This window comes from Microtus oregoni, unplaced genomic scaffold (genome assembly GCF_018167655.1).
Source record: "Microtus oregoni isolate MIOR12 unplaced genomic scaffold, Mior012 000038F_ref0000394, whole genome shotgun sequence".
Classification (NCBI taxonomy): Eukaryota; Metazoa; Chordata; class Mammalia; order Rodentia; family Cricetidae; genus Microtus; species Microtus oregoni.
In genome coordinates this window covers 3,966,997-3,987,365 of record NW_024543097.1, presented here as the reverse complement: position 1 = coordinate 3,987,365, position 20,369 = coordinate 3,966,997, and the positions used below count along the sequence as shown (strand labels likewise).

At 41.1% G+C, this 20,369-nt stretch overlaps 1 pseudogene; it reads right to left on the bottom strand.

The window, feature by feature from the left end:
* Positions 1–6,792: 6,792 nt before the first annotated feature.
* LOC121433367 lies at positions 6,793–20,263 on the bottom strand (annotated as a pseudogene).
* Positions 20,264–20,369: the final 106 nt, after the last annotated feature.

Genomic DNA, 20,369 nt, shown 5'->3' with positions numbered 1-20,369 from the left:
AGGAGAATGTACATAGTTAGTCATATTTCAGTCTTTCTACCTATTTGTGTATGTATCTATCAACACATCTATCTGTCTTTTTCTCTCTGTCTTCTTTCTTTTCAGTACACATAGGAGACTGTATTTCTGAGGGCAGTTTTAATTCATGGCAAAATTCAAAGGACGGTGCAGAGATTTCTCTTAGGTTCCCAGTGCCTACTCATGGAAGAGCTCTTGAGCGCTGGGTAGCAGTTCTTCATCAGCTGCCTTTGCAGGTATTTCCCCTCCACGCCTTGTTTTCTCATTCTCTTTACAGTATGGGTTTTTGTTTTTCAGAGAAAACATCCTTTATTTTAACGAACTCCACCAACTTATAAACAATCTCTTCATGGATATGTCTCTGGTGTTATAGCTGGAAGGTCACTACTGTACTCCGGAGTGCCTCAGTTTCCTCTCATATCACCCAGTTTCATGGCTTTGTAATTTACCTTCTGGCCGATGAGTCACTTTGAGTTAAAAAAAACGCTTGGTATTCTCTGAGAGTCCCAAGACCTGGTTATTCTCAGTTATAATTAATCTCTTGTTCTTCTATCCTTTCAACTAAATTCACCTGGATTACCGAAGAAGACTCCATTGTCTCCAGTACTTTCAGATACTCCTCAGTCTACTACCCGTACCACACTGTTATAGGAAGCCACAACCTCATCACTTTCCTGCCACCTCCCAGGCTCACCATGGCATCCTGAGCATGTGCAGTCAATATTTATGTTGCTGTTCCAGATGGAATTGAGCTATTGTTTCTATGACTACTGATACATCATTGTGTTAAGAAAATGTTTTTTTTTAGATAAACAGAAACCTCACACATAATTTTTTTTGGTATTAAGTGAAGTTGCAGTAGAAGGAGCTTGAGAAAGCTGGTCATATTGCATCTGGAGTCAGAAGGGAGCAATAAATGCATGCGTTCTAGTGTCCAACTTCTTCTTCTACTCTATACCTCTAGGATCCCTTGCCTAGGGAATGGTGTCACCCAGAGTAATGGCCTTTCCACACAATTAGTATAATCGCTGCAATCACCACTGGCACACCCAAAGTCCCATCTCCCAGCTGATTATAGACTTTCTCAAACTGACATTACCACTAGCTATCACAGTGAACAAATAATAATTTTAAAACTAGAAAATAAAAGACACCACATATTTTATAAATCTTTCCTTTCTTTTCTATTTGCAATCCAAAAGGGATGAAACCTTGTCTCCTAATTGTCTTAGTGAGAGTTCTATTGTTGTGAAGAGACACTATGACCACAGCAACTCTTATAATGGGAACCAGTTAAGTGGGACTGGCTTAGAGTTCAGAAGTTTTGTTCACTGTCTTTATGGTGGGAAGCATGGCAACATGTAGGCAGACATGGTGCTGGAGAGGGAGCTGAGAGTTCTCCATCTGGATCTTCAGGCAGCAGGGAGAGAAGGAGAGCAAGGGAAGGAGGGAGAGAGGGGGAATGAGGGAGAGGGAGGGAGGGACAGAGGGAGAGGGAGGGAGGGAGGGAGGGAGGGAGAAATTGAGGGAGCAGGAGGGAGGGAGGAAGGAGGGGATGGAGGGAGGGAGGGAATGAGGGAGCAGGAGGGAGGGAGGGAGGGAGGGAGGGAGGGAGGGAGGGAGGGAGAGACTGAGACTGGGCATGGCTTGGGCTCCTGAAATCCCAAAGTCCACCCCAAGTGACACACTTCCTTTAACAAGGCCACACCTACTACAACAATTCCACACCTCCCAATAGAGCCTCTCCCTGATGGGTAAACATTAAAATATATGAGCTTATTGGAGTCATTCTTAGTCAAAGCACCACAGTTGACATTTGGTCTAATACAAAAATCTCAAAAAAGATCAACCCTTATCTTAAGTCTTGCTTTTTGTTCTCACTTTTCTGACACACTTGGGCACTTGTTTTTTTCAGTCTGATCTCCTTCCACGTTAGCTGGAATCTTTCCTCGGATGCCGCCCATAACAAGTTGAGCAGAAATCAGTCCGTGCAGTATCGATTGAACAGACAGCTATGGAAGCCAGCACTCCTCTCAGGGGAGGTCTCAGAAGAACCGAATTCCACCTGTGGTGACATCCACATCCTGAGATTAACCCCCTGCACATGTGCACAATTGCCCAGAACTTATGTCGGGAAGCTAACACCAACTCGGCTTAGAATGAAAGAGCAGATTCAGTGAACAAGCTCACACCTGTTCAGGGCAGAGGGCGGAGGCGCAAACACCAGGGAGCGGGAATGGAACGTGCTTTCTAAGCCAGTTAAGAAGATTAAAAATAGTTTCAGAACCGTCATTCATCAGAGGCTATCCTCGCTACTTAAGGACTCTCTGAGAAAGTAAAAATGGAAGGCACAACTCATCTTGAAACGTCCTTGACTAGTGTTGGTGTACTTAAGGAACCTGCCAAAGTTGGACCAGCTGTGTGGGTAGATCCACCCTTACCCACTTGCCTAGGAGGGAATTAATGATCAGAAAAATCAAACCGGAGCTGAAAGTAAGGACACACTTCGTTCCTGTTTAGGATTAGAAAGGATCGACATTACAAAGACACACGGCCCTTCCTACAAACGCCAGAGGAGAGTAACAAGAACTCAGACTTGGGACTCTCAAGGTCTAGATTCCAAATTTAGAGAATCCTTAGGTAATTTTATTTCTCACATCCTGATTCTTCCTCTGGGCTTCCCTCTTCAGTCTTTCTTTCCTAGTATTAGTTTGTACATCTGTTTACTCAGTAACTTCGCATTAAATATTTGCTATGTCCAAAGCACTGCCAGCTACTTGCCGAGATACGAGGTCATGGATGCTTAACATCCGGGGGTGTTGCTGAAGGAGCCCCCCACCCCATTTTTGTTCAATCTGGGTGTGCCTCTGAACAGCAGACTCTTATACTTCTCTGTGATCCATATGAACTGATCCTACATATGAATTTCAGCTCAATATATTCTCTCGATGTGCTGACTAGTTTTTTGTTTTGTTTTGTTTTGTTTTAATGTATATTGCCTACCTGCCTTCCTACCCAGCCCAGCCAACCCACCCACTTGCCCGCCTGCCTGCCTGTGCCAACTGGTAAAGTTCCCTGGGAAAGCATGTGTGTGTGTGTGCATGCGTGCGTGCATGCATGTGTCAGCTAGGGAGGGTCCCTGGGAAAGCACCAACCTGCGTTTCTCATACAGCAGAAAATAATCAACTGAAGTTTTGAGGATATTTAACCACTTAGAGCCATTTCGGTCACAAGGAGACTCCTGCCGCAATTCAGCGCTATTTCTTCATCTCTAACTCCCTGTCAACATGAGGGCTCATGAGGTCCCAGCATCAGAATCTTCAGGAATGGAGTCCTGGCATAAATATTTTGTTCTAACAACTCCCCAGGTGATTTCAATGAACAACCCCATGCAGAGCCAACACTGCATGGATGTCCAAGCTGCTCTCATGTGGTCCCTGTGCTTATTAGCTGTTCATGTTAGAATTTAGAAGAAGACAACCATTCACCGACAGCAGATTCCAAGCATCCATGCTAGTATGTCTCCAGCTAAAGGTAACATGAGGGAAATTCTAAATCTCCTGAAGAAATTTACTCTTACAAGCATTGTCCGTGGCAAGAATTATGGTGGCTGTGCTGTAAATTTTCTTTTTCCTGAAGAAAAGCTTGCCTTCCTTGTCCCCAGCGTTCTTCCTTCCATTAGCAACCCTAAAAGGCCAATTACCAAAAGAGTATGTTTTTATGACTAAGTTAAACATAATAGCCAAGCAATGTAGTAGGCCCCAGATTTCCTAATGGACACAATGAAGAAAGTACAGGAAGGTTACATGAGACTTTTCACAAGACAATTGTATCAAAAAAAGGATAGGGACAGTGTTTGTGCAGTGAGGTATACATACGGAAGCTGTGCAACCTTGTTACAAAGTCTACAAATACACATATACGTGTTGAATGCAAGCAACAAAATGTAAGTATTTTGAAACTCTTCTAGCTTTTAATCCCAGCATTTGGGAGGAATTGGCAGATGGATCTTTGTGAGTCAGCCTAGTTGACATAGTGGGTTCCAAGGCAGCCAAGACTACACAGTGAGATCCTGTCTCCAAAAAAACAAAAATAGAAAAAACCCAAACACAAAAACACCCAACAACAAACAAACAAACAAAATTTTTTAATTACTACTCTAGACCTCATTTAATGTCTCTCTCTGCCTCTCTCTCTCTCTCTCTCTCTCTCTCTCTTTCCCTCTCCCTCTCTCTCTTTTTCCCTCGCCCCCCTTTCCCTCTTCCTCTCTATTTCTCCTACAAAGAAACTATCTATCTTGAATTTAAGGCTTATATTTTTTATTAATACTATTATGCACCAAGGCATACACACCACACACACACACACATACACACACACACATGTACACACACATATATACATATATATGTGTATATGTCTCTGTCAATTCTAGAGTTTTGGAAGTTGTTTACAATGCACTTCCTGTTAATTTAGGTAATAGTATATCCTTCTGGAGTCTTTGATGGCATTGAAGAGTAGATAGTTATAGTTTTCCTTAGTTATGATAAAAGATAAAATGGATATAAATATTGTAACTGTAATTCTTGCTTGATACCTGTTTTGTTATATGTAATTTTCCTATGTTAAAGTTAAAACCTTCCTTTTTATTTAGACAGAAAAGGGGACATGATATGGGATTCCTCTCTCTATGCTGTGGATATGTTTTATTGCCACTGGTCAATAAAGAAGTTGCTTTGGGCCTATGGCAATGCAGAATAGAGCAAGGCGGGAATTCCAAGCAGAGATAGAGGAGAAAAGAAGGCAGAGTCAGAGAGACACTATGTAGCTACGGAAGAAGATAGGCACCACATCCTTACCAGTAAGTCACAGCCTCATGCCGATACACAGATTAATAGAAATGGGTTAATTTAAGATGTAAGAGTTAGTTAATAAGAAGCCTGAGTTAATAGGCCAAACAATATTGTAATTAATATAATTTCTGTGTAATTATTTCAGGTCTAGGTGGCCAGGAACGAACAAGTAATTTCTTATTACACACACACACACACACACACACACACACACACAGAGCCTGGTTGTATAATATGTATATTATAGTGTATATGTAATATATGCTACATATAATTAATATATTATCTATACTATAATTATAACTAATAATTATATATAGTATATGTATTCTATAGTATATACTATTATTATAGTAATAATTATATATAATATATATTGATAGTATAATATACTACTATATATATCTCTTGGTATTGTGATACAACAGTGTCACCTAAAAACAAACAAAACTCAAACTCATAATATGTAAAAATGTTGGTGGCTTTTGAGTTTGGCCATATTCATAGCAGTTTTGTGGTATATGCACATCCCTCGGGTCACTAGTTGGACATGCCTGTGAATAAAACAATATTAAACAATATAGTATGTGTTACATATTCAAATCTACTGACAAATACACTTCTGTTACTTGATCTTCACTCTTTCAATGGAAAATGTGAGTCTCTGCTCTGCTATTTTGTTTACTTTTGCTCAAGATTATTGCATTGAGTTAGTTTTATCAATGGTTCACATTTTCAGTGGTTTATGTTTTCATCCATTGTGTATTCATCTTGTGTACACTAAATACTTCTGCGACGCATATTTCCATGCTACCACGGTTGAACATCACTAATTCCTATACTTGAGCCTCGAATTTAATAGACTGTAAGATATATACCATTTCACCTCCACTGGATATTGCCAAATTGATCTACAAAACATTTATCCCTTAAGGAGTATCTTCCCCCTATCAGAGGGTGAGAGTTCCTAATTGATTTTCTTAAAGTGATATTCTCTCAGGCCAAGCCCAGCTGCCATGTCATAATGAGTAGCATTCTTATGCTACCAAGTTCTTCTCTGTGCTTCCCGGATAAGGCTGAAGTCCAAGAGCTTGGGATGGCTGAGGCTTTTAAGGGAGAGTATTCAGGTAGGGATCGTTTGGTCATAACCGTCCTTTAAATCGCAGAATCATTGTACAAATACACAAAGTGTAAACGTGGTGGTAGTAATGAATCAACCAGGATAGCTTTACAACAGGGATTTTGTAATGGATCTTCTCTAAGAAAGTAGACACCGAACTGAAAATGCCATTCTGTGTATTAGACATTAAAGTTAATGATTAGAATAAGTCTAACCAAATGCATCTTTTCTTTTTTTAAGCCGAAGGATGGGATAAAACTACTGATGGGTGAAAGGAGAAGGAGGATCAAGGCTGACGGGCTGCATGCTATGAAAGGTAGACGTTAATAGCATGGTTAATTCTTCCCTATTAAAGTTAATGTACATTTCTTGAAGGCTGGAGATTGTTTACGTAACTCATAGCACAAAGTCAGCTCTTAGTTTAATGACAGAGCACAAGCAATCTTTTTTTTTTATTTCCTAGTTCTTTCTCTCGAAAAATTGTACTAATAGAGAAACTTGTGAGAAAAAGCATGATGAAAGTAAATGCACTCGTATAAAAAAGATTTGTTCCACATTGTCTCTGTCTTCTTCATGTAAAAATAGCATTTCCAGGCTGGAGAGATGGCTCAGTAGTTAAGAGCACTGGCTGCTCTCCCAGAGATCCTGGGTTCAATTCCTCCCAGAACACACAACTGTCTGTAACTCCCGTTCCAGGCAATTCCTGCATACAGACATACTTGCAGGCCACCAATGTATATAAAATAAAAATAAATATTTGAAAGAATAGTGTTTCCAATGTGAGGAGGAAATGGAATTAAATCAAACGTGGAACTTATCACTCTGAGCCCATGTCTCCTTATCCCCCAGGTCTGGAAAGTCTTCTTCCAGAGTCAGAACATCTTGGCTTTTTAGGCCAATAGCCCTGGAGATGGTTTCCACACATGGGTTATGGTAGAGCTCGGCCTTGATCCAAGAGAAAAGTACAAGAACAGATTTGCATCACAGGAGATGAAATCACAGGAAACCAGCAGCACATAGAGCTGAACAAAGACTGAGCAGAGTAAAGGGTTTGGTTGGAAGTTTCCACTTCTCAAGGGACTGCATCACAGCTTTAGAATTCCAGAGACCCCATTTCCTGAACACTCAGATTTAAAATTCTGTATCTGTTGAAGCGCTCTCCAACTCTGTTTGCTTAAGAAAAGAGAGGAAATACAAGGCCCAGAAACACTGTAGCACTGTGAGCCAGCAGGTGCTGAGGGACGGCCTGCTATTTACTTAGACGTGTTGTCTTGCCCTTCCCAATCCCACACTCGGCATTGCTTTTCTAGAAGATTATTGACATGGGACTTGTGAGAAACACCATCCATTTCAACAAACAGCAATCCAATTCTTCTGTACACGTCTCCAAGGCAGGGCAAAGTGCACCCTGCGAGCTGAGACATGGACTGCCAGGCACCGAAACTAAAAGAGTCCTAACTGTCAAAGGGCACCGGGGAGGACCTGGGCACCAGGGAGGACCTCAACACACAAAACACACCTCCAAAAGAGCCTTCGTTTATTCATCTGAGTGGGAAGCATTCCCAGGGGACTCACCTCCAGGGCAGCCCACGTGTTCACGCTGTAACCATGCTCTCCTGACAAGAATCAATGTGTATACTTGCTCTTGGCGCCACCTGTCTTGTTAATATATGATAAATAGAATATATTGCCACTCCATTTTGCCTTCTTCCTGGCCTTGGCCGTCTCGCTTTCCTGTCAGAGAAGCGCAGAATTACTTGATTTAAAAATAAAAAAATATGTATAAGGTCAGCTGCAGAGCTAGACCTCAGGTCAAAGTTCCTCATTCGAGGGAATAGCTGTTTTCATGTGCCTTAAATCCAGGTGCCAGGTTTACAGCCATGTTGGTACCCTCTGTGTCATTCTGTCATCCAACACGAGGACTGTGACCACCAGTTTCCGGAAAATGCTTCATGCACCGTAGCATGGGTTCCTGAAGAGACGGTGAGAGACATGGTTACTTTCCTGGGCCTGATTTAGAAAACCCTGACGACAACCAGAAAAAGCAATGCTTCATCAATCGCTGGTTATTCTCGCCCCTACACCTGTTCTTAGAATGGAGACAGTCACACTCAGGCTCTCTGAAGCCCCTAACACAAGCCGGAACCCAGGACCCCGCTGATCCCTACTGACTCCATTCAGGGTCCCCGGTTATTTCAGAAGGCAGTATTGCTCCTGAAACTTAACGTTTTACTAAACTACACCACACATTTGGGAAACGTGCAAGATTGTGAGGCGGAAAGCCTGATAGGTTTACACCAAGTGAATTATCACCAGCCCCTAAGGCACCTTCGTATTCTAACCCCAATCCTAACCCACCTCTCCAGAGAGCTCCACCTTCCTGTCTTTAAAGGTCACGAGCTACTTTTAGTTGGTTTTGACTTTTATGCAAATGGAATCCTTCGGGTTATTTGGGTTTTATGGATTTTTAACTCAAGACTGTGCGAGAGCGGCCTATATTATCTCACCTGCCTGTCGTTGTGTCCACTGTCATCGGCACACGGTATTCCATTGCACGAGTGTGCTGTTCTGTAAGTGGACATATTGATGGGCCTCAGTTTTACACTGCACCGAGTAATGTTGCCCCAGGTGTGTATAGATATAAATATGCACCTCTGTGTGCATATTTTGTAGGGCATATGCCTAAAAATGGAGCCGCTGGCCTTTAAAGTGGATGTTTAGCATGTCTCCATCTTTTTTTTTTTCTGGAAGATAGTTTTCAGTTTCCTTTCCAGAAGAACAATCTCATTTCCAAAGCTCCGTTTGTCAGCTGTTTCTGGGAACTTGCCTAAGAATCGGAGAAGGACGGCAAAGCAGTGGGTAGTAGTCCCCACCCTTGGAATCTGTGCTCTCCACCCTCCTTAGGAGGTCGAAGTCACCAAGGACTGCTGACCAAGAGTCTGACCGTTGGCAACCCCTCTTCTAGTGCCACAACCCCTCTCTTGAGGTGGCATCTGTACTGTGTGCCCTTCCATGCTGCCGTCTGGGATTTTCTGTCCCTTTCTTCCTCCCTCCTTGCCAGCATTACATACTACATTACCAGAATTACACAATGAAGCAAGCTCTGAGCAATTTTAATCACTATAAATGCCCTTCCTTAAGAAACACTACACCCTGCCTCCGAGAAAAGCAGCAACGAACCATGCCAAGGACCAGGGCTTACGAACTCCTCCACAAGACATTCCTGAGCACTAGCCCCAGCTTGGCCCTGGATGTGGCATGACCCATAACAAGGCAACTGAAAGCAGAAGGAGAGAGAGAGTGCCCTTCTCCTAGTTACCCAGGGATTGAATTGATTGAGTGTTGAAGAAATAACATTGCTTAAAAACTTAGTGGTGAAAGGCATGTAACTGAAGAAAAACCTGCATTACCCCTTCCTGGGTCCTCATTGAGTCAGCAGCTCAGCACACACCCACTTAAGCGGAAGTAGTTGACACCATTTCAGAACACTTCTGAAAGATCTTCACTCCCCAGTAAGTGTGTTTTATTTTTAGCTGAACATCCTGCACTCGTCATTACTAGTCTCTGTAAAGTCTGAGCTAAGACTAGTCTCTTTATGAGACCGTGTAATTACGTTTTCTCTTCCTGGGAGGTAAGTCAGTTTCCCTCTCTAAATGACGCCGAAGCCCCTCATTTTTAGAGTGGGTTCTAATAGTAGATTGTATGCTCACCAACAGTCTTCTGGGCCAGCTATTCCGATTCTTCTGAATGCTAAAACTTGGAAAGTGACATCTTAATTGAATTTTCATAAAGGCTGACACCTGTGACACCCTTTCATCCATTTGCTTTGAGGTCATTATGTGTCGGCCGCTGGAGATCGCTCCGAAAACCTGATAGATGAGCCCCAGGTACCACAGAGCCCGTTTCCTAACTGTAGCTGGAAACATACAGATAAAATACCGAAAATATAGTGACCACAAAAAAGAGTGCCATTCCTGTGCTAAACAGTGACACATTGTGTATGTGCGTGTGGTGCGGGAGAGATGCTCAAATTAAATCAGCATCTCTCTACAGATGTCACATGTGGATTAAAATCTTAAGGACCTAAGGTAGCAGCCACCAAGGGTGCACAGGAACGTATCTCAGGCAAAGGGTAGAGTCGTAACAGGCCCAAGAGTGGAGGTATGGACGAATACAGCCTGACCAATGAGCTGAGAGGGCTACGGGAACTTAGAGGGAGGCAGAGGACAGAGGAAGTCCAGCCTTGCTGGCCATCACTTGGAGTTGTCTAAGTTCCACAATGACTGCTCCTTGTGACTGGCCACATGTACGAGTTTTTTCTCTGGATGATGAGAGTCTGGTCATCGTGTGTTCCTCCAGATCCTGGTTCCCATCACACCCAACATTTTCACCCTTAATACTCATAGTACCTTGGAAGTTCTTTTTTTCCCCTGAGTATCATTTCCTCTGAAGGATAATCTATTTATCATTTGTAGAAGCTGACATATTATTATCTTTTAAAAACTTATTTGTACGATATCTGTAGGTGCACCCTCACATAGAGGTCAGAGAACAACCCGTTCATTGGTTCTCTTTCCCTTGCTTGGGGTCAATCAAGTTCAGTTCACAGATAAGCTTAGAAGGGGAGGCTTTTACCCACTGAGCCACCTTGCCACCCTGCTAACATGTTATTCTATTCTATTCTATTCTATGTGAATAAATAATACATCATATCTATTTTTATTTAATTATCCTTCCTTTAGTCAATAGGAAGCTTTAATTAAGAGCTTAGGGATTGGATTGCATTGAAATTCTTTTTCTGATTTTGACTCTTTTCCTGTGTGTGGCTAATGTACTACTTTGTGTCTCTTGAGTCTTTCAGTCTGTAAGGTGGGAATGATGCCTGCTGGGAGATGCTATAGGATTAGAAAAGGCAGCATACATTAACTTCCAGTGAGTGACTGGTAATAATAAAATACTTTTTAAAAGCAAACAACACTATAGAATTCTTCAATAAATAAAATTTGTCATTGAATTGACCTCCATGACACTGACATTATCCTTGACTTCCTGCTTGCAATGACGGCCACTGCTTCCTCAAAATACCACTGCTGTTTCAGTAACTTTGGGTTCTTCTCGGAGAGAAGCTCGGCCTTGATCCCAGAATCCCATAGCTGTGAGAGAAGCTTCAATCTCACCTTCTGAAGCTTCTTCTTTGCGGGTCTCTGTGGTCCATACTGTTTCCTCCAAAGCCTCTAATCTTTTCTCAACAATGGAACAAACAACCCCTGGTCCAGAGCTGATCCCTACATGGCATCCTGCAGCCTGTGGGGTCAAGCACGCCTGCTAGCCCATTTTACATATTCCGGCAGCCACACTGTCATACTATCCACACCGAAAGGTTCTTCCTGTGCGAGGGCTGGGGTCTGTGGCAAGACTGCTTCATAGATGAACCTAGTATAATATGTGTGCAGCCCAGCTCCCAAGCAGGGTTCCGGTTAAAGGAGTTTTTGTTGTCAATGTCAAATGGGGTGAGATACTCAGACAACAGCTTTAGGTCCCCAAGCCCTTGACTCTCTACTTATTTGGTGATAGTGGAGGATCTAGAACAGAACACCCCAGTATGCTGGAGACACAGTCTCCAATGACCAGCTGCTTCGGTTGCAAGACCCTTCTCTCCCATCATCCTATGCTTTCTTTTCTTCCAGGATTCCTCATTGTCCACTGAGGAAGAGGTGGTACAGAACTTCCTCCCAGGAACACCACAGATGGCAAACATCCCACCCAAAATGCACAGATCACTTCCCTTGACCAGAAAGTTGCCTCTATGAAGTGAAATCAGAATCTCATACATGATCTCTGAGCATCTGAATCAGGAATCAGAAAGTCAAACTGACTAGCATGGCCAAAATTACACTGGTGGAATTAACCATCATAAGCCGGGTGGTAGTGACACACACCTTTAATCCAGCACTTGAAAGGCAGAGGCAGGTGGATCTCAGTGAGTTCAAGGCCAGCCTGGTCTACAAAGCATGTTCCAGGATAACTAGGACTGTTACACAGAGAAATTCTGTCTTGAAAAACCAGAGGGAAAAAAAAAAAGAATTCACTGTAATGGCATTGGGTCATAGCCGGGTTAACCTGTTGAAGGAGCTGCAGGCCGCTTCCCGCCTCCCAGCTCCCAGCCACGGGCTAGCTTTATACCCGAAATAATAACACGGAAATTGTATTCATTTAAACACTGCTTGGCCCATTTCTATTAATCTGTGTAGCACCACTAGGTGCACTTACCAGGAAGATTCTAGCCTACATCTGTCCTGGGTCGGAGCTTCATCGCGTCTGCCCCAGATAGGAGCTGCATGGCATCTGAGCTCACTTCCTCTTCCTCCCAGCATTCTGTTCTATCTACTCCGCCTACCTAATTTTCTGTCCTATCAGGGCCAAGGCAGTTTCTTTATTTAACCAATGACCTTCCTCCATCATTAACCCAGAAGTACACCTTAGCTATGTGGTGGTTAATGTTGGTCAGTTTGTTCATGCCAAATATGAAGCAAAAGGGATAGTGAGGTCATAAAAAAAGGCACAGCAGCTGACCCTTCATGTCACACATAAGTATGGCATCACCTCTGTACTTTCCAATCAGTGTTCCCTTGAGTTCACACACAGGTCTATCACTCACTTCAACATGATATTGAAGCAGTGGCATCAAGCCCCATCCATAACTGCCATCTTCTATAGGCTCTAGTCTCTTGTTCACTTGGGGGTTTTGAGCCCAAACTTCTGACATCATCATTGCCCACCTGTGCTTTCCATTTCTCTCACCAGCCACCTCCTTCTCTAGCTGCTTGGCGATGGCTCTCTGCTGCTTGAGGCCCTGTACTTGCTCTCCCTGAGGTCACACAAGCTTTTCCAGCCCAGCACGATCTGCCACCAGAACTGACTGCTGTCTGAACCAACCTTGGTGGATTCACAGTCACCTTTTAAAAAAATATTTATTTATTTATTATGTATACAATATTCTGTCTGTGTGTATGCCTGCAGGCTAGAAGAGGGCACCAGACCTCATTACAGACGGTTGTGAGCCACCATGTGGTTGCTGGGAATTGAACTCAGGACCTTTGGAAGAGCAGGTACTGCTCTTAACCTCTGAGCCATCTCTTCAGCCCCCACAGTCACCTTTATAAATGACAAGAATTCAGTCTGTGTTATCAGAGCCCCTCCCCCCTTTTTTCCTCTTATCTCCAATGCTCTCATCATTTTCCCAAGAGAACAGGAATGAACTCCAATTTATTCATCCACTATGACCTGATAATAATGCCACATTTCTGGTGCATACTCTAATATACATCAGGCTTAAAACAACTGGGCAGTTTGTGTGAGATAAAAGTTCCAGTCATTGCCTTGTCAGTGGCTGTGTATGGAAGGCTGTTGTATAAATTGAGGAAAAGAAGGGAATGCTGATTGTCTCTGTTCTTAGGCCCAAGAGTTTTAAACAGAAGACAAGTATTCTATCTGAACCAAATAAGAAATGCATTAGCATGTGGCAGAGCTTAGCCATGTAGTAAGTCATAGTGCTTTTGCTGTCGTCTGTCATTCCCATGAGCTTTGGTAAGCATCTGTAAAAACTACCACAGCAAATGGTACAGTTACACATAAGGACCACTTGGAAGATTTGGAGAGTCGTCAGCTGCCACTAAGAACATGAATCCTCAGCTGTTGCTCTTCCTCCCTCACAAGTCGGTGTCACATAGCCCCAAATGTGGTCCATAGAGAAATTTCATTTTAATTCTGATTACCATATTAAATTAAATCAGCGTTATATTTCTAAAGGCATCTAAATTATTTTTCTACAAACGATATCTGTGTGTGTGACTAATGATACCTAAAAGACAAACATACACATTCATTCAATAATACTGTTTTAAGATGTATGCTATATCAAATCAAATATACAAAAAAATTTACCAAGTAGAAAGGAAAGTAAGCACTTCTTTCTTTCTCCCATCCTTTCTCTTTCCTTTCTTTTTGTTAAGTTATAGGTTGCGTTATTCCATATTTGTTTTGCTTTCTTGAGAAACACAATGAAACATTTTATTTAGGGATACATTAACAAAAGTTAAGAATAAAATTCAGGGGGTTCCCATGTGTCTTATTCTTTCCTTCAGGGAGAACACCTTACATTTGTAGGTTCCCTTGGGAGTTTTCAGCACAGACTTCTACTTGGCTTCGTCACAGCCCAGCCGTGCCTTGTGTCACTATTATGTATCCTCTGTATGTGTACAGTGCACACTTGTGGGCACAGCTAGGATGTGGATGTCAGAGGACAGCTTAGTGGAGTTACTTCTCTCCCACGGTTACTCAGATTCTGGGCATGGAAAGGGTCATTGAGCTTGCACAGCAAATGCAAGCCCTCCAGGAAGTTATTAGCAAAACACATGTGTTACATGTGTTACTATCAGCAAGTCAATACTGATACATCATTTTTAGCTGATGTCTCCTGAATAAGATCAGATGAATTCACCCCATTTCTTTATGTCCTTCTAGGCCGACAGTTTCTCAGCCTTTTCCTGCTTTTTGGTAACACTGACAATTTAAAGATGTTCTTTTTTATTATTCAAAGCAATATTTTTCATCTGTTTTTAAACTATTTTATTCTTTTTTATTGTTTTTATTGCTCTATGCATTTTTCTCTACTCCCCTCTCTTCCTCCCTTCTCTCCTTCTCCCCTTCCCCCCTCTCCTGTGACTCCTACACTCCCAATTTACTAAGGAGATGTTCTCTTTTTCTCTTTCTTATTTAGATCCACAAGTGTTCTGCTAAGTCACTAGTGTGAGATTTCTCCACTTTATGTAGGCTCTTAGAGCTATGAACTTTCCTCTTAGCACTGCCTTCATAGTGTCCCATAAGTCTGGGTATGTTGTGTATTCATTTTCATTGAATTCTATGAAGTCTTTAATTTCTTCCTTGACCCGGGGTGATTCAGTTGAGCATTGTTCCGTTTTCATGTGGGCTTTCTGCAATTCGTTTTTTGTTGAATTCTAACTTTAAGTCATGGTGATCCTATAAAATACAGGAGTTATTCCAATTTTTTGTATCTGTTGAAGTTTGCTTTGTTACGAAATATGTGGTCAATTTTTGAGAAGGTTCCATGAGGTGCTAAAAAGAAGGTATATTCTTTTGTGTTTGGGTATAATATTCTGTAGATGTCTGTTAAATCCATTCAAATTACAACATCTGTTAGTTCCCTTATTTCTCTGTTAATTTTCTGTTTGATAGATCTGTCCAGTGGTGAGGGTGGGGTGTTGAATTCTCCCACTATTAGTGTGCGGGTTTGATGTGTGATTTGAGCTTTAGAGTGTTTCTTTTACAAATGTGGGTGCCCTTGTATTTGGGGCATAGATGTTCAGAATTGAGACTTCATCTTGATGTATTTTTTCTGTGATGAATATGAAATGACCTTCATCTCTTTTGATTAATTTTAATTTGAAGTCTATTTTGTTAGATATTAGGATAGTTATACCAGCTTGTTTCTTAGATCCATTTGATTGGAAAATCTTTTCCCAACCCTATACTCTGAGGTAATGTCTGTCTTTGAAGTTGAGGTGTGTTTTTTGTATGCAGCAGAAGGATGGATCCTGTTTCCATATCCATTCTGTTAGCCTGTGTCTTTTTATAAGTGAATTGAGACCGTTGATATTAAGAAAAATTAATGACTAACGATACCTGTTAATTGTGGTTTAGTTGGTGGTGGTGGTAGTGTGTGTTTTTCTGTTTTTTGGGATTTGCTGTTGTGAGGTTATCTATTGCCTGTGTTTTTCTGAGTATAGCTAGGTTCTTTGGGTTGAAGTTTTCCTTCTAGTACTTTCTGTAGGGCTATATTTGTGGTCAGGTATTGTTTAAATATGGTATTTGTTTTATCCATCTATGGTGCTATATACAGCTTTGCTGGATATAGCAGTCTGGGCTGGCATCCATAATCTCTTAGCGTCTGCAGAACGTCTATCCAGGACCTTTCAGCTTTCATAGTTTCCATTGAGAAGTTGAGTACAATCCCAATAGGTCTGCCTTTATATGTTACTTGGCCCCTTTCCTTTGCAGCTCTTAGTATTCTTTCTTTAGTTTGTATGTTAGTGTTTTGATTATTATGTGGTGAGGGTATTTTGGGGGGTGGGGGTTTTCACTCTATTTGGTGTTCTGCAAGCTTCATGTATCTTCATAGGCATATCCTTCTTTAGTTTGGGAAATTTTTCTTCCATGATTTTGTTGAATATGTATTCATTTCAACCTTTAAGCTGGACTTCTCATTCTTCTATTCCTATCATTCTTAGGTTTGGTCTATTCATGATGTCGCTGATTTCCTGGATATTTTGTATTAAAAGTTTGTTGGATTTAATATTTTCCTTGACCAGTGAGTCTATTTTCCTCTATTGTATCTTCAACACCTAAGATTCTCTTTCTGTCTGTTGTATTCTGTTGGTTATATTTACATCTGCAGTTCCTGATTGTTGACCCAGGTTTTCCAATTTCAGAATTCCCTTGGTTTGTGTTTTCTTTATTGCATCTATTTCAGTTTTCAAGTTGTAAATGGCTTGAACTGTTTGCTTAATCTCTTTGGTTGTTTTTTCTTGGTTTTCTTGAGTTTCTTTAAGAGATTTATTGATTTCTTCCAAGTTTTTGTTTGTTTCTTCCTCCATTTCCTTAAGGGAATTTTTCATTTCACTTTTAAGGGCCTTTATCAGTTTCTTAAAGTTATTTTTAAGGTCATTTTCTTCTGCTTCATCTGAGCTGGGATGTTCAGGTCTTGCTGATGTAGAACCACCAGTTTTTGGTGGTGCCATATAGCTCTTTATGTTGTAAAATGTGTTTTTACATTGCTGTCTGCCCATCTCTTCCTTCAGCGGGTGACAATGGGGTCTATGCTCCAGGGGGTCCCTCTTCCTCTAGGTGCAGGCAGTTTATGCCTCTGGTGAACACTGGTACTGCTCAAAAGCTCCTTTGGGTGTAGGTGGGGCAAAGGCTCAGGTGGTTGCAGATGTTGTGGGAGGTGGTTGAGTTGTGAGGAGGGTGCTCCCAGGTCACTGGGGCTCTGGTGGATGGAGGTGGGGCATGAGATGTGGCTTCAGGGTCTATGGTCTAAAGAGTGGCGCCCTCCAGCCAGCAAGTCAGGTACTCGTCTAGATATAAAAATAATCAAATATTTTTTTTGGAAAAGGTAAAGCTCCCTTGCCCATCATCCCTTTTAAGATTTTAAGGGCTTGCTTTCTGCAAGCGAAGTAAAGCATTGATATGGGCTGTGAATAAATAACGTAATAAAAAGAGCATATTCACTGCAGAAAATCACAAAGACAAACAAACCAGTAGACAATTCTGTTATTTGTAAAAATGGTTATCCTAATATAAACAACATTATTTTAATTATATTCTCGTTATTTATAAACCTTATACTTAGATAAAAAATATTCGGAGTTTCATGACTGCCTTGTAAGTAAGAAAAGAGTGTCAGCATCTTAATCTAGGTGGTGCATATCTGGGAGAGAGCTTTAGGAAACACAGTACCCATGTTAAAGAACTTTCGTCAGGGTCTATCCAGAGTGGATGTTTGGGGGAATGAGGTCCACCTTCCAGTAAACGATGAGTAGAGAAGTAACTCTCACAATGACCAAGTGAATTCTAGGTTTAAAACTGCCCATCAGTGTATACACATAGTGCCTTTATGCGCAATCCACACACACCAGTCGATGGTGGTGCACACCTTTAATACCAGCACTCGGGAGGCAGAAGCAGGCAGATCTCTGTGAGTTTGAGGCCAGCCTGGTCTTACAGAGTGAGTTCCAGGGCTACACAGAGAAACCCTGTCTTGAAAAACCAAAAACAGCAACAGCAACAACAAAAATAAGTATAGCTAATATCTCTTAAATCACACATTAAACTAAAGGAAATGGGGAAATTAAAGCCTGAAACAAAAATTTTGCAACAAATCATGTCTGAATAATTATTACTTTAAACCTGGATCACCATAAAGAAAATTTTTTAAATTTAATTTAATGTATATTTGTAGTTTTGCCTGCCTATGTGTCTGTGTGAATGTGGCTGAACTCCTGGAGTTGCAGTTTCCAGACAGTTGTAAGCTGCCATGTGGGTGCTGGAAATTGAACTCAGGTCCTCTAGAAGAGTGGTCAACGGTCTTAATTGCTGAGCCATTTCTCCAGCCCCCAAAGTGTTTTGTTTGTTTTGTTCTGTTTTTTGAGTAAAGTAGGCATCAGGTAACAATAATGTTAGCAAAAGTGAAAATTTGAAAAACATTGTTTATCTATGAAACTTGGACTTGAAAATATTATTAAGGCCAGGCCTGAAAAAAAAATTCTCCTTAAGCCAAAAAGAAAAGCACTGAGTAGTCTCACATATGAATACAAAATATATTGATCTGAGCTGGGAATGGTTGTATATGATTATCTTCCCAATACTTGGAAATCTGAGCCAGTGGATCACTGTATCAATGCCAGTCTAACACACACACACACACACACAAAGAGAGACAGACAGACAGACAGACAGACAGACACAAAGGATATGATTAAAAATGAGTGTGGGAGGTTACCAGGGGCTGGAAAGAGTAGCAGGGAGGTAGGGATGGGTGAAGGTTGAGAAAAGGACTACATTGGAGTTACAGTGGTATCAGAAACTCTAGTGTATGGTAACAGAGTAAAACAACCACAGATAGTTACTTTGTATTCAGAACTCTCAAAACTAAAAAGAGGACTTGGAATATTTTCACCATAAGGAAGTGATGAAAGGTTAAGCAATAAACATGTTTAACCCATTTACACACTGTAGATACAGATGGAAACAATATCCAGTACCTCATTCATAAACACAGTTTTTGTTCGTTAGTTTAAAAATAATTTAATTTAGAATGATCTCATAGGTGTTTGTCCTGAGCTGACAATGTAGTTCAGCAGTAAAGGTCTTGCCTGGTGTGCACAAGTATTGCCAGCACTGAAGACTTTATAAATAAATAAAAAATGCTATTCCTGAGCAAGATAATTCAGTAGACCAAGCCAATACATGAGCTACGGAGACCAATTAGTGGCAGAATTGTTATTAACAGGTGAGTTACCGATATTATAAGTCTTAATCTCTGTTGTTGTAGTGTATGGAGAAGACTTTCATTAGAACAAATTGCTGTCTTTAACCACAACTCTATGTAACAACTAGAATATATATACACACATATATGTATGTATACACAATGGATTCTTATGTGGTAAATAAACAAGTTCACTTAAAATACCATCCTACAACTATTTTTGTGTTATTGTGAACTATTTACGGGGCCAGTGAGATTGCTCATTGGTTAGTGTTATTGCGCAACCCCAAAGACCTGAGGTCCACCCCTAGGATCCATGTTAATGTGGAAGAAGACAGCCACGTCCACAAAGTTGACCTCTGACATCCACGTGCAAGCTATGCCCACAGATGTGCACTGTATGCACACACACACATAAATAACAACAATGATAATAAGAATAAATTTTAAAACACTCATTAATTAAATGTCAAACAAGTTAAACAACAAAAGTAAGGATGACACTGGACAATAATATGATTATGACACCTTCTCTGGTAGAATGTCACTTAGAGAGTTATATCCATTGCTTTTATGTATTTCTTTTTGTTTGTTTGTTTGCTTGCTTTTGAGACAGGGTCACCCTATGTAGCTCAAGCTGTCCTGGAACTCACTATGTAGACCAGACCAGCCTTGAACTTACAGAGATCTGCCTGTCTCTGTCTCCCCATACTGGGAATGAGGATATATACCAATACACGCAGTTTCGGTTTTTATATATTACTTAATAGGAGTCTAGCCTTGCAAACTGGAAGCCAAGAACAAAAATAAGAAATAGTAAATATCTAGTTTCCAGCAAAACATGTACTGTATTGATAGTTAAAGACATTTTACTGGTTTATTTCCCTAACGTCTATTTGTCCCTCAGACATGGGTATAAGTTTGGTGACAAATAATTCTATTTTATGTCATTTAGAAAGAAAAGAGGCTAAATGCATGCTTTGGCTGGAAATTATTTTACTATCATTCTTCATCAAATTATACCAAAAAATGAAGCTATAGGAAATAATTTTTAAATTTTTTTTTAGGGCAGAGACATAGTACACGCAGAGAGGGACAGAGCCTGTACTCCTTAGAAAGGAAACTGCTTTAAGACTTGACAGACTTTCCTTCTACGTCTGCTTTTTATTTTTAAACACTACCAGTGACCTCTTTGCTGACCAACATATTCGTGCAAACCATGGCCAAGGAGGGAGGGGCAGGAGCAGAGAAGAAGCTGGGTGAAAGTTCTTGATGGCCTCTGCCAAAATTCCTAGTTGAAATTGAATACGAC